We start from the raw sequence: 12,397 nt of genomic DNA on the forward strand, positions 1-12,397 counted from the left end.
ACTCCTAGCAAAGGAGTTGAACAGAGTTCCCAGACCTTTTGGTGGGTTTAATTCTAGAGACGCGTCTTCCAATTAAACTTTATATATATATTACATTTTATATATATATATTACATTATATATATATATATATATATATATATATATATATATATATATATATATATATATATATATATTACATTATATATATATATTAGGGCTGTCAAAATAACTGATTAATTTTGATTAATTAATTTGAGAAAAAATTACTGATTAAAAAAAATAACGTAGATTAATCGATTCTGTATGACCTTTGACCCCGAGCCGTTCTAGTTAGTAACCATTACTGTAAAATGAAGGAGAGAGAAGAAAATGTGCTGCCTAGATCATTGATTGGACCATTTACTTTAAAAAAACGGCCTGATGGTGTTGACAAAAATAAAGTGTTGATTAAAATAAAGTCCTCTGCAATGTCTGCAGCAAGGAATTTGCATATCACCGGAGTTTGTCAATTCTAAAGTCGCACATCACTGGAAAGAAATAGTGTTGACATTGAGGGGAGTGTTCATTTATTTTCATTGTGTCCCCTAGGTTATATCTGTGGACTGAAATGCCTTGTATGTGAAAGAAACTTCTTCCCGAAGCACTTTTGAATTTATTTCCTCAGCATATTAGGTCATATCATAGATTATTATGGCCATTATTTGAACAGTGAAAATAATAATAAAAGAGTTTTTGAACTTTAATGTCACTAATGCTGATTATTCAATGATTCATTTGAATTTAAATATTTAAAATACTTTCTCAGCAAAAATTATATATCACGATTAATTTAGATTAATTAATCACAGAATATGTAATTAATTAGATTTTTTTTTTTTAATCGATCGACAGCCCTAATATATATATATATATATATATATATATATATATATATATATATATATATATATATATATATATATATGGCAAGAAGGAGTTGTCTGTATTAATGGATAGAAAATAAAATCCAACAGGATTTGCCTAATCTGAATGCAGATTATTTGAGGATATTTAACACAAACCTGTGACATAGGTTTAAAAACAGCACTGCAGACATGCATAAGAAATATAATCAAAAGTTTAACATCTTGAAGTTGGAATCGGAATTTGGTGCTTTGAAGAGTTGTAAAGCTTCAAAGCAGGTTTCTCTGCTATAAGAATAACATCCTTGCTCTACGCCCACCCTGCATTCAGATTGTGTATTGTATTCAATTCAACTTCAGTAAGGAAATGTGCTGGAGGTGGGGCCAGAGCTGTTCGGCACATGAAAACAAAAGAATGAGAGATTTCTTATTATAGCTCTTGAATTGAATTTAGTCATCACTTAAAAATTCTTCCAGATCTGCTGGTATGTACTAACAAATTAGCACATACACTTTATTTGTAATGAGGCTTTTTCATCTAAATATTAATTTTATGTTATGTTTAATGTTAAAAAAATTATTGATTGAGTATAATGTGTTATGCTGTGTCTACATCAGTGAAGATTATTGGCATTTTAACTAGAGCTGTCAAGTGATTGCAAAATAATGAATAGCATAAAATTGCATAATTATCCTGATTATTTCTGGAAATGATTTAATTTTCTAATCTGTTGACATTTTACTCAATTGAAAGATTTTAAGTGCAACAAGCCTATTTTACACATCAGCGAACTTCTACTGCTGCTGATTCATTGTTTGGGGATTTTGATAAAACCAAGGTTAAAATAGGATACTAAGATTGACTAAAGACTGAGTGTTTGCCATCAAGTTCATGTCAGCTAAAACATAACAACCAGTTATTTACAATGGGCTGACATTCATTGGCAATAATAGACATTGTCTTACAGAATGATGTTGCATGGATGAATAGAAAGAACACATCCAGAGTTTTCACTTTCACATGATGTTCTTTTGAAAATAATGAACAAACATTTACATTAGGCTTATGTGCAAAATATGATTTGGCAAAGTAATAGCCTTATTTTGCTTAAGTGTCAACAACAGGCTGCGCTCTGGAGAGCAAAGAGGACATCTAGGCTTACTCTTGACAGCTCCAGAAAGTGAAATGTTAGTGACTACCATCAAACACAAAAAATCTTTACTCACCTTGCATTGACAAAACTGGAAGTAAGGGAATTATAAGAACAGAATCACAATTATTTTCGTTTAGTCTATCTTGGTGACATTATGTTAACATTAACACCACTGCAAGTGCCTCAGATGAAACCAGAGATGTATTCCACAATCATAAAGATATCCTGGTATCTTTTTCAGTGTATGTTTGTTTAGAAGGAACTTCAATGAAATCACTGAAGTTAGCTGACAAACCGTAGCTTCAGTACTTAAATCATTTGCAGGTGCCGTTGATGGCTTATTGAGCAAATTTTACCACAAAGTTAATGTTTTTACTCACTTTAGCATCCATATCAATCAAGAAGGAAAATAAAAGTTCTAATATAGCAACCATGTATGTAACAGTTGAAGTAACTTGAATTTCCCCTGGGGATCAATAAAGTATCTATCTATCTATCTATCTATCTAACAGCAGTTACAGCAGTAATAGCAGTGTAGAACATGCACATTTCACTTTTGACCAGATTTGTCTTGGTCTGTGGCCTTATCAAACCTAGTTCTTTCATTGACATGAGTGCACAACATTCATTTGTCAACTCGTGTGCCTGGCAAAATAATGAGCATTAGTGCACCAGTGTAAACTAGCAACGAGACTGAGATGACTTCCTGTTTGGCAGCTTTACCACCGTTTTTGATTGGCTGACAGTCCAGTGCTTTTGGAAATAAAAAAATGTAATTGATAACTTTTGCGAGGCTTAAATCCCAACACATTAACAATTATCAGCCAAAACGCGTAATTGAAGTGCCCCCTAAAGGAAATGTGTTGGAGATGGGGCCAGAGCTGTTTGGGAAATAAAAACAAAAAAATGAGAGAGATTTCTTATTATAGCTCTTGTCACAATTGAAGGCCAAATGCCACCATATTTCTTGTGTGTCCTCATAATGTTGATGTGCCCGTTTCTGACATTTACACCTTAAAACATGTCATTGTACTGTATACAAGACATATCACACGTGGATCCAAGCACATTTTGCCTGCCACTTGAGTGCAGAATCTGCGCTTTTCTTACAAGACCTGCAACTGTTAGAAGAAATGTCCATGGCTTTCTGGGCCGGGTTTCCCGAAAGCATCGTAAGCCTAAGATGGTCGTAAAGTCCTCTATACGAACGTCTTAAGATTTGCCGACTGTTTCCCGAAACCATCGTAGCTTAAGAGCATCGTGAAAACACACGTAGATCTACAAGTGGTCCAGAGTTGTCGTTACCCGCTAAGAGCGTCTTAACAGGTAGCCTAGTTCTCACTGAGATCACTAACAGGACAAACAGGGGAATTACAACTTTGTGATTAATCAGATTTTAGCGTGCAAAACAGCAGACATTTAATGGTCATAATAATGTGATTAAAAGCAGACAAAAATGCAATCAAACGAGACGTTGCCAAAATAGTTCGCTATTATCTTTGTGCAAGTGTAGGCTATCTTGTATTAGGCCTATGAGGTAAAAGCAGAGAAAGGAACATGTGGTTTAGTCTGTGCTGCGTCAAAATCTAAGCCTAGGCTTATATGTTATTTAAGCCTACACATTTCCTCACTTTCTTATTTATCTTCATGCGCCTTCTTAAGACACAGACATACTGTAAACGGTCAGGGACGGACTGGGACTGAAAAAAGGCCCTGGACTTTCTTCTAGGTCCACTACCATACACAGTACACTCGCACACACTCCTTGTCCCTTGCTGTCTCAACTTTGTCATTGAAAAATAAAATAGGTGGTCACAATTTCCAAAAATGCAAATTATTTGCTGCTGGAGAATTTGGGCCCCAAAACATAAAATACTTTTGGGTCTCCCAAATGCTAGGGGGGTTTGAGGACATGCTCCCCCGTGTCGAAAATTGTGAAAAATAACCCCTTTACTGAAAATAATTCAGTGGAAATGCATGGATTCCAGTTGCTTCCAGTAGCAGCAACTGGAATCTATGCATTTCCACAGAATTATTTTTGGAATCTGATCCCTTATCATACCTATTCATTCGTACTCGTTGCTCGACTTATTGTGACTAAATTCAAGATGGCGGCGAACGGTAAACTTCCTGAAGGTACTGTCTGTATAAATTGTCTTGTAAATAAACTACCAGTGCTTTTTCAAAGTTCTCAATAGGCCTTTTCACACTGGGAAAATCGCCGCGATTTTATGTACCAGAATCGCAGAACGACTGTCCCTTTCACATAGACTGAGGCGGAATGGCGGGACAAAGTGTCTCGCCAAATTTACTACCAAGCCCCCTAGACAAGAGTTTTTTCGTTCCGGCACCAGTGTGAATGGGTCAAGGCGGAAAGGGAAATCTGGGCGGGCATTTCAATGCTATGTCCAGGGGCGAAGTGGCAATCGGGACGGTCGGGAGTTTTCCCAGTGGGCCGGCCGAGGTGCGCGGCTTCTAGAGCGTCTAGCGCGGCCCTGCGTCGTACATGAGACATACATAAATTTTTCTGCGAAAATCTCAAAGACTTACACTTAAAAGTTGCACTCATCTCTCCCATGCTGATTTTTGTGAAGGCTAGCCTTATTTTTTTTATCTTAATTCATTTTTGTCTTATTCAAGCGTTACAGAACTTTCATGGTCACAAATAAAAAAAAAATTACAATTTAATTTGTTTGTTCGTTCTTAAATTAACACAGGCCTAGGCTAGAATGGAGCAAAGCCTCCTGGGAATGGGGAATGTGTTTCTGGTTTATCCAATGAACGGATTGCAGGTCAAGTCTATTTACAGAAATGTAGGGGGATAAATGAGCGGCCCCTTGTCTAATGGCATGACCCTACAAGCGATAAAGTTTGAGGAAAACTGTTACTGTCTATAGGAAAACTACAGGATTTTTGACAGTTGACGGATTTGCGTGGTTGCTTGTTTGCTGTTTTACACATGGATGGAAGGCAAAGAGAGAAAGGTTAAGATCTAAAGCATTGATGTTATTGCTAGGCAGAAACTAGCACAAGCTAGTCTTATGTTGATATGTAGCCTATAGTCTAGCCTATGACTAATTAATGGGCCACTCAGGCTGATAAGTGGTTTGTGGAACTTGTTGGAACTGTCTATATGTAAGCCTTTATAGGCCTACTTTAATCTACCTTTTGAAAGTGACTGGTTTTTCAATTATTTAATTACATGTGTTATTAAAGGAGAATTCCGGTGTGATATTGACCTGAGTGTGAACGTATGTCTCATAGCCCATCTCGGCTTGTCCCCTGCACTCCAAAAATCTGGCTAGTTAGCCGATGCTACCAACAGCTTTTTCAATGGTGGTGCTTCGGCATCGGGCTAGCCATGCAAATAAATCACTGTTTTACACCATTTACGAGGCTCAATGTATCTCCACACTTCATTGGTAGACTTCCAAGGGCCCTGACATTTAAAACGAGACATTGAGAACTTTGAAAAAGCACTGGTAGTTTACTTACAAGGCGATTTATACAGACAGTATCTTCACGAAGTTTAGCGTTTGCAGCCATCTTGAAGTCGAGCGATGAGTAAGAATGAACAGGTATGATAAGGGCTCAGATTCCAAAAATAATTCAGTGGAAATGCATGGATTCCAGTTTCTTCCAGTAGCAGCAACTAGAATCCAATTTTGTGGAAACTAATTGATAAAATAAATAATCTTCCGCTGGCAGGACGGTTACCCCCCTCCCCCCAACATTCTAAATCAATTGTATGCACCATATTGCTATGTAGCATAGTAATGTTATACACCACTTCAAAGCTTTGACTCTTGGGAATCCAAAAATGACGACTTTTTCCATGTACAATCTGTATAGTGCTTTACATTCTCAGAATAATCTTATTATGTCTCAATTAAATTTGATCCAAAATGCTCCCCTCCCCCTCCTCCGCTTTTGGTGCTACCCTGACTTCTGGCTGCAGTGTAGCTGCAGCACAATAAGTAGATGCAACATATTGGGTACTGAAAGATTCACAAGAATCCATAGAAATTTAATCTTCATGTTGTATTATCCAATAGTTGTACAGATGTATTGTCTATCTCATACACACTCATTGAAACAACAAACTAAATGCAAAAATTGTAATTATTCCATATTTTGTGGAGTCAGTCTATATCAGAACATCTGACATACAATCTAAATAATCCACAAGAAACCTCAAAGTGTTACCTTTCATTTGAGACCAGCATTATGCTTCTGCACAAAGGGGTTCATGTGCAGTAAGCATTTGATTATCAGTATGCATTTTGGATAACAAAAAGTCCTATGGGGAGTTTCCATAGGCATTTTACAAAACACATGAGCATACCTTGGCAAATAATGGTCTAAAGCACTCATATTTTCATTCTATATTGATCTACTTTTGCACACAGCTTCACAAGACCTGGTGCTAGTAGTCCGTGAGCCAGGGCCTCAAAATATGGAAACTGTTACCGAAAAAGTGGCAAAGGCTACCATACCTTTTCTGAATGCCTGGAATCTCAGCTTTTCAATGATATATGATGGCCATCTGACAAGAGTAGCTGTTTTGAGTTATCACATATAATGTAAACTAAGGTTGAGAAAATAATGCGTATAAATCAAGCAGTACACTGACATAGCTGAACATCTATATTGGACATATTGGAATATTTTATTTTGTAATGTTTGGTATCATTTTAAAGGGGAGACTCTGAGCTTTCATTTAAATCCTTTTGTGAACATTTTGGTAGTACAGCCAACCCTGGAGCTCTTTAAACTTTTAATCACACACATTTTCCTGCCATTTCCGCCTAAGTCATCTTTTGTCTTTTAATCCTGTGGCACCAGGGAGCATCAGAGAAATAAAATCCAAACACTGAAATACTGGCATGACCCTAAGGATTCAGAAAATGTATCATTTACCTACATATTATCTGATTTGGAGGGGGTGATTTTCAGTCTTATATCAGACATGAGAAAATAATGTGTATAAATTAAGCAGAACACTGACATAGCTAAAAATCTAAAAATGGTATAACAAATAACAAATGAGACATGGATTCCTATGTTTTAAGGTGTGGTAAGCCCAATTATGACATTGCCATTACTGTAAAAAGGTCAAGGTTATGACCTTTAGGCATGGTCAATGACATTTTATGACATTTTCGAACAGATTGCATCATTCAAGGCCACGACACTAATCAAACACTTCGTCGGAATCCTCCTTAGAGGAATAGGATTGTTTCTCATCAGCAAAGTCATCCTTCTGGTGCCAGTTCCCCAAAACGTTCTTATCGCTAAGTAGTTCTTAACCTATTCCTTAACCTCGCTCTTAACGTTATGGCACGATTCCCGACACGTTCGTACGCTAAGTATATCTTCTGTAAGTCACACGTTCGTAAGGTTGGTCTTGACCATTCTTAAGCTCTCTTAGCGCTGTTTGAGCTCTCAAGACGCTAGTCGCCGCCACTGTGCAGCAGTCTTAAGAAATCACCGCAGCTCAGTACAAGTCAAACTATGGTAGGTCGACAGCATGTTGACAATGTTGTGGCTCAACGATGATTTTATGTTATGGACATTTTAAGACTAATAATAAAATATGTTCGCAATGGATGCAGGCCTATTTATGAAGTATACTTTATTTGGTATCAGAACTAATATGGTGGTAATTAGCCTAGGCTATTTAGTAATGTAATTAAAGCATTCAAATTGGCAATCACTTTTGATAATTAAAAGCTGGCAAAGAATTTGCCTCTAAATGGCTAAGATCTATAAATGGGTAAGCATGGTGTCCAGTAAGCGACCAACTAGGCCAAAAACGCTGTGTAGTCCATGTCGCTCCATAGCTCTTTTTTGTTGCTGTTGCACAAGTTATTCCGAAAGCTGGAAAACGGTGTCACCTTGTGCAAGCTCACCTCGTCCAGCAAAACTTCAAGTTCCTGTGACGAGAAGCTTGGTGTCCTTTTTTTACGTTGCTTCCCCACCATACTGTATCTAACTCTCTCTCTCTGTTCATTGTAGATAGGTTGCTTTTTATTGAAAACATTAACCAATGGCAATCATTTTTTTATTTGAACTTTGAATTTCCACTGGGGATCAATAAAGTATATATCTATCTATCAATACCGCATTAAACAAAAGTAACTGCAGCTGCTTGCCAATCAATTATAATTGTAAGATACCTTACCATTAATATAAAAGTGTATTACATCATTTTAAGAAGTTGTTAAACCCATGTCAAGAAGCGGCACAAGTGGCACAACGGGATAAGGAGGGTGGATGATTAGCGAGGGATAGGCCTACCCGGTTAGTCTACCCGTCACAACATATCTTGTGAACATATTACTGACAATGATAATTTAGTTAATAGTTTGTATTTTACTGATAACTTAAACTATCTTAAAATAAATGTTACTGGAATAATTTGAGAATAATTTGAGGAATACTTTACGAACCCTTCTTTTAACACATGACAAACCATATATCAGAATAAACAGGAGACCTTACCAAACATAAAGGTGTAAAGCAGTCCCCTGTACAGTTAGCCGTTCCAGAGTAATACAGTTTTGAATTTGCAGTAAAGTTTGACATACATGGATGTCTCCAAATTTGGGCTTTAAGTTTTACAATGTGTTTAAATTGTTCCACATGATTTCATAACGGGCCAAATACAAAATAAATGTTACAAATATTGCCTAGATATTGGTAAATCAGAGGACAGCTGACTAAGAGTTTGTGAAAGTAGCCTTAATGATCACAAAATGCTAAGCATGCATCTAGGCTATTTGAGTTTCTTAAAGCTGAGCTGTGCTTACATTGTTCAATACATGATTTCATAACAGGCCAAATATAAAATAAATGTTATATATAGCCTAGATATCTGTAAATATTAGATGATCAGATGATTTACAGTTCTATGTAATATGTCATGTTTCATACAGTGATGCAGGTCTACTGCAGTGAATGGGCTAAATACAACTTTGATCATTTTTATAGCCTACAACTGTATAGTTAACTTTGGCCTTGGTGCCCTGACATGTGGCCTTTGTGCCCCCCACCAAATATGCCCAACTGAAGGCCAAGTGGCCTTGCCCCCAGAATGGTGAAATTCCAAGCCTGCTTACAACTATAATTGATTGGCAAGTAGCTGCAGTTACTTCTGTTTAATGCGGCATTGATAGATGGATAGATACTTTATTGATCCCCAGGGGAAAATCAAGGTTCAAATAAAAAAAATGCCATTGGTTAATGTTTTCAATAAAAAGCAACCTATCAACAATGAACAGAGAGAGATTTAGATACAGTATGGTGGGGAAGCAACGTAATAAATGGGCACCAAGCTTCTCGTCAGAGGAACTTGAAGTTTTGCTGGACGAGGTGAGCTTCCGCAAGGTGACACCGTTTTCCAGCTTTCGGAATAACTTGTGCAACAGCAACAAAAAAAAGCTATGGAACAACATGGACTACACAACGTTTTTGATTCAATACAAGGACACGTTGGATCGCTGCCATAGGCCTAGTTGGTCGCTTACTGGACACCACCATGCTTACCCATTTATAGATCTTAGCCATTTAGAAGCAAATTCAAATTGCCAGCTTTTAATGATCAAAAGTGATTGCCAATTTGACGCTTTAATGACATTACTAAATAGCTAATTACCACCATATTTGTTCTGATACCAAATAAAGTAAACTTCATTAATAGGCCTGCATCCATTACGAACATATTTTATTAGTCTTAAAATGTCCATAACATAAAATCATCGTTGAGCCACAACATTGTCAAGACTGCTGCACAGTGGCGGCGACTAGCGTCTTGAGAGCTCAAACAACGCTAAGAAAGGGCTTACGAGTGGCCCAGACCAACCTTACGAACGTGTGACTTACAGAAGATATACTTGGCGTACGAACGTGTCGGGAATTGTGCCATAACGTTAAGAGATAGGTTAAGGAATAGGTTAAGAACTACTTAGCGATAAGAACGTTTTGGGGAACCGGCCCCTGGTTTCCTTGTACTAGCCATTTTCGTTGTAGCCTATTCTGTCTGTTTGTATAGCATACAGCGCGCAAGCTTTGGTCAATTTCTGTAACAGAAACAGTGGCACCTATAGGCCTGGGATATGAAGTAACGTGTTGAGTTGTGTTGAGATGGATCCGTTTAGACGCAAATATTCTTGATACGGTTCCAGGGAAGACGGAGGAAAAAAAGATCAGTTTGGTACGTGTGGACTAGCCCACAGTCCCTCTTGATGAGCAGGACAGAAACTCAAGTACTGCTTGTGGACCAATGGAGACATTGAACCAGTCTATGGAGAGCTGCAAGTCACCATCTTGGTCCACTCTAGACCAGCGGTCCCCAACCACCGGGCCACGGCCCGGTGCCGGGCCGCAGGACATTCCTAACTCGGCCCTATGACATGAGTTTTAAAAAAATGCATGCAAACTAAACTAAATTTAATTCGCAATAATGTCATGTTTTTACATGGCATATAGGTCTATATGCAGTTGTTTGATTGCACGCATGTTTGCATTTTGCAAGGTCTATTTTCTTACGTCTGTCTGTCCCGCCTTCAACACTTTTACATATTGCCTTCTGCGCTGTGCAGCCTCAGGTCAGCTCACTTCACTTGATCAGTTCTTGGCGAACGGTAGTGTCACACGAAGTTAGCTAAACTGCTAGAATGAGCAACAAAAAACAAGCATCTTTAGCAGGTCACTAGCCAGTGTTTGAGTTGCGAGAGCCGCTGCAGAGAAAAAAAGTCACCGTTAGCTGCACATTTTAGTGATGAGGATGGGGTGTCAAAACTCGCTTACCTGTGTGACACAATCGGGTTGCTTAATGACCTCAACCTGTCACTCCAGGGGAGAATGACGACTGTCTTTAAACTGGCAGATAAAGTCGCAGCATTTAAAGCAAGCTTGATTTGTGGGGACGACGAGTGGACTGGGGTGTATTGATATGTTCCAAACAGTAGTGGGGGTTAGAGACTGAGGCAGGACCCTTTCTCTCGCAGCTGGTGCGCGATCACCTTGTTGCGCTTTCAAATGAGTTTGAGCGTTACTTCCCATCCTCCAAAGATCCACGGCAAACCAATGAGTGGGTCCGCAACCCATTTGTCAATATCCCGAATAGTCCTAACTTGTCAGCGCAGGAGGAAGAGCAGTTGATCGAAATTGCAAATGACTGTGGTCTTAAGAGTGTGTATAAGGAAACCTCTCTGGCGGGTTTTTGGATCAAAACCAAAGCAGAATATCCCGAGATAGCCGTAAAAGCTGAAAACGTTTCCCACCACGATCTATCACGAGGCCGGGTTTTCGGAATGACTGCAACTAAGACCAAATTGCACAATCGACTGGACATTTCAAACACACTGAAGGTGTCTGTCTTCCATCACCCCCAGATGGAAGCTTCTTGTTGCAGGGAAACAAGCAGGGCTCACACTGATTATATTCGTAATGCACGTTTAGTTCCCATGTTTTGTTCCCATATTTTGTTAAGCATGTTCACACTTTAGCTTCAAGTTGTTCAATATTCATAGTTCATATTGTTCAATTTTCACTTCTTCAAGTTCACGTTTTTCACAAGAGATCGTTACCTTCACTGTTCATACATAACTGGAGCTAGTTCTTTTCAAGTAATGCATGCACAACACATATGGAACATGGAACCCCCGACCCCCCCCCTACCGGTCCGTGAAAAAAAATAGGAATCAAACCGGTCCATGGTACATAAAAGGTTGGGGACCCCTGCTCTAGACCACCCATGCTCAACTGGGGAAGGAACTTCAGGGTTGTTCTCAAGGCATCTTCTCCAGATAGCACCTTGATAGTTGGCTCTGAGACAGTGCTTCCTGAGAGAATCTGAGCATGGAGGTAACTGCCAGGATTCTATGCCTTTCTTTGCACAAAAAAGTGCATACCTCATTTCATTGATGTTGGTGATTCTGGACTTGGAGCTGTACATTAACTCCTGTAAGGCTGCATACAACTCAGGTGTCCAGTCGGCCCCAACCCTCTGAAAGGTCTCACAGAAGTTTTCATTCTTCTGAAGAAGTTTTAGGACTGACACTTTATCACGACCTGCAAATGCACTTACAGTGTCACAGCCTGTGTATGTGTGTAAACTAGGCAAAGCCTGACACAACTGTGAACCCAGACCATGATCAAGTTGTGAGATGTTTATGTAACTGGTGCGATTCTTTGTCACTGTCTTCAGGAACAGGTCACATGTGAGTGCGTCACTGGTAGCCAGGCTTATCACCAAGACATCAGTGTCATCAGACACAAGGATGACAGATTTGTGACTAGTCCTTGAAGCATGGCAAGCATGGACTAACATACGGGTGGCAGCCTCTTCCT

General features: G+C 38.8%; 1 protein-coding gene across 3 annotated transcripts in view; it reads left to right on the forward strand.

The window, feature by feature from the left end:
• The first annotated feature begins 1,318 nt into the window (after nt 1-1,318).
• LOC125300728 (carboxypeptidase N subunit 2-like) overlaps nt 1,319-12,397 on the forward strand; it is a 68,399-nt gene continuing 57,320 nt past the window's right edge. For all 3 annotated transcript variants that reach the window (XM_048252849.1, XM_048252850.1, XM_048252851.1), the window contains exon 1: nt 1,319-1,372. The gene's annotated coding sequence lies outside the window, so the exon portion shown is untranslated. The remainder of the gene's footprint in view (nt 1,373-12,397) is intronic.

Source organism: Alosa alosa, chromosome 9 (genome assembly GCF_017589495.1).
Source record: "Alosa alosa isolate M-15738 ecotype Scorff River chromosome 9, AALO_Geno_1.1, whole genome shotgun sequence".
NCBI classification, from domain to species: domain Eukaryota; kingdom Metazoa; phylum Chordata; class Actinopteri; order Clupeiformes; family Clupeidae; genus Alosa; species Alosa alosa.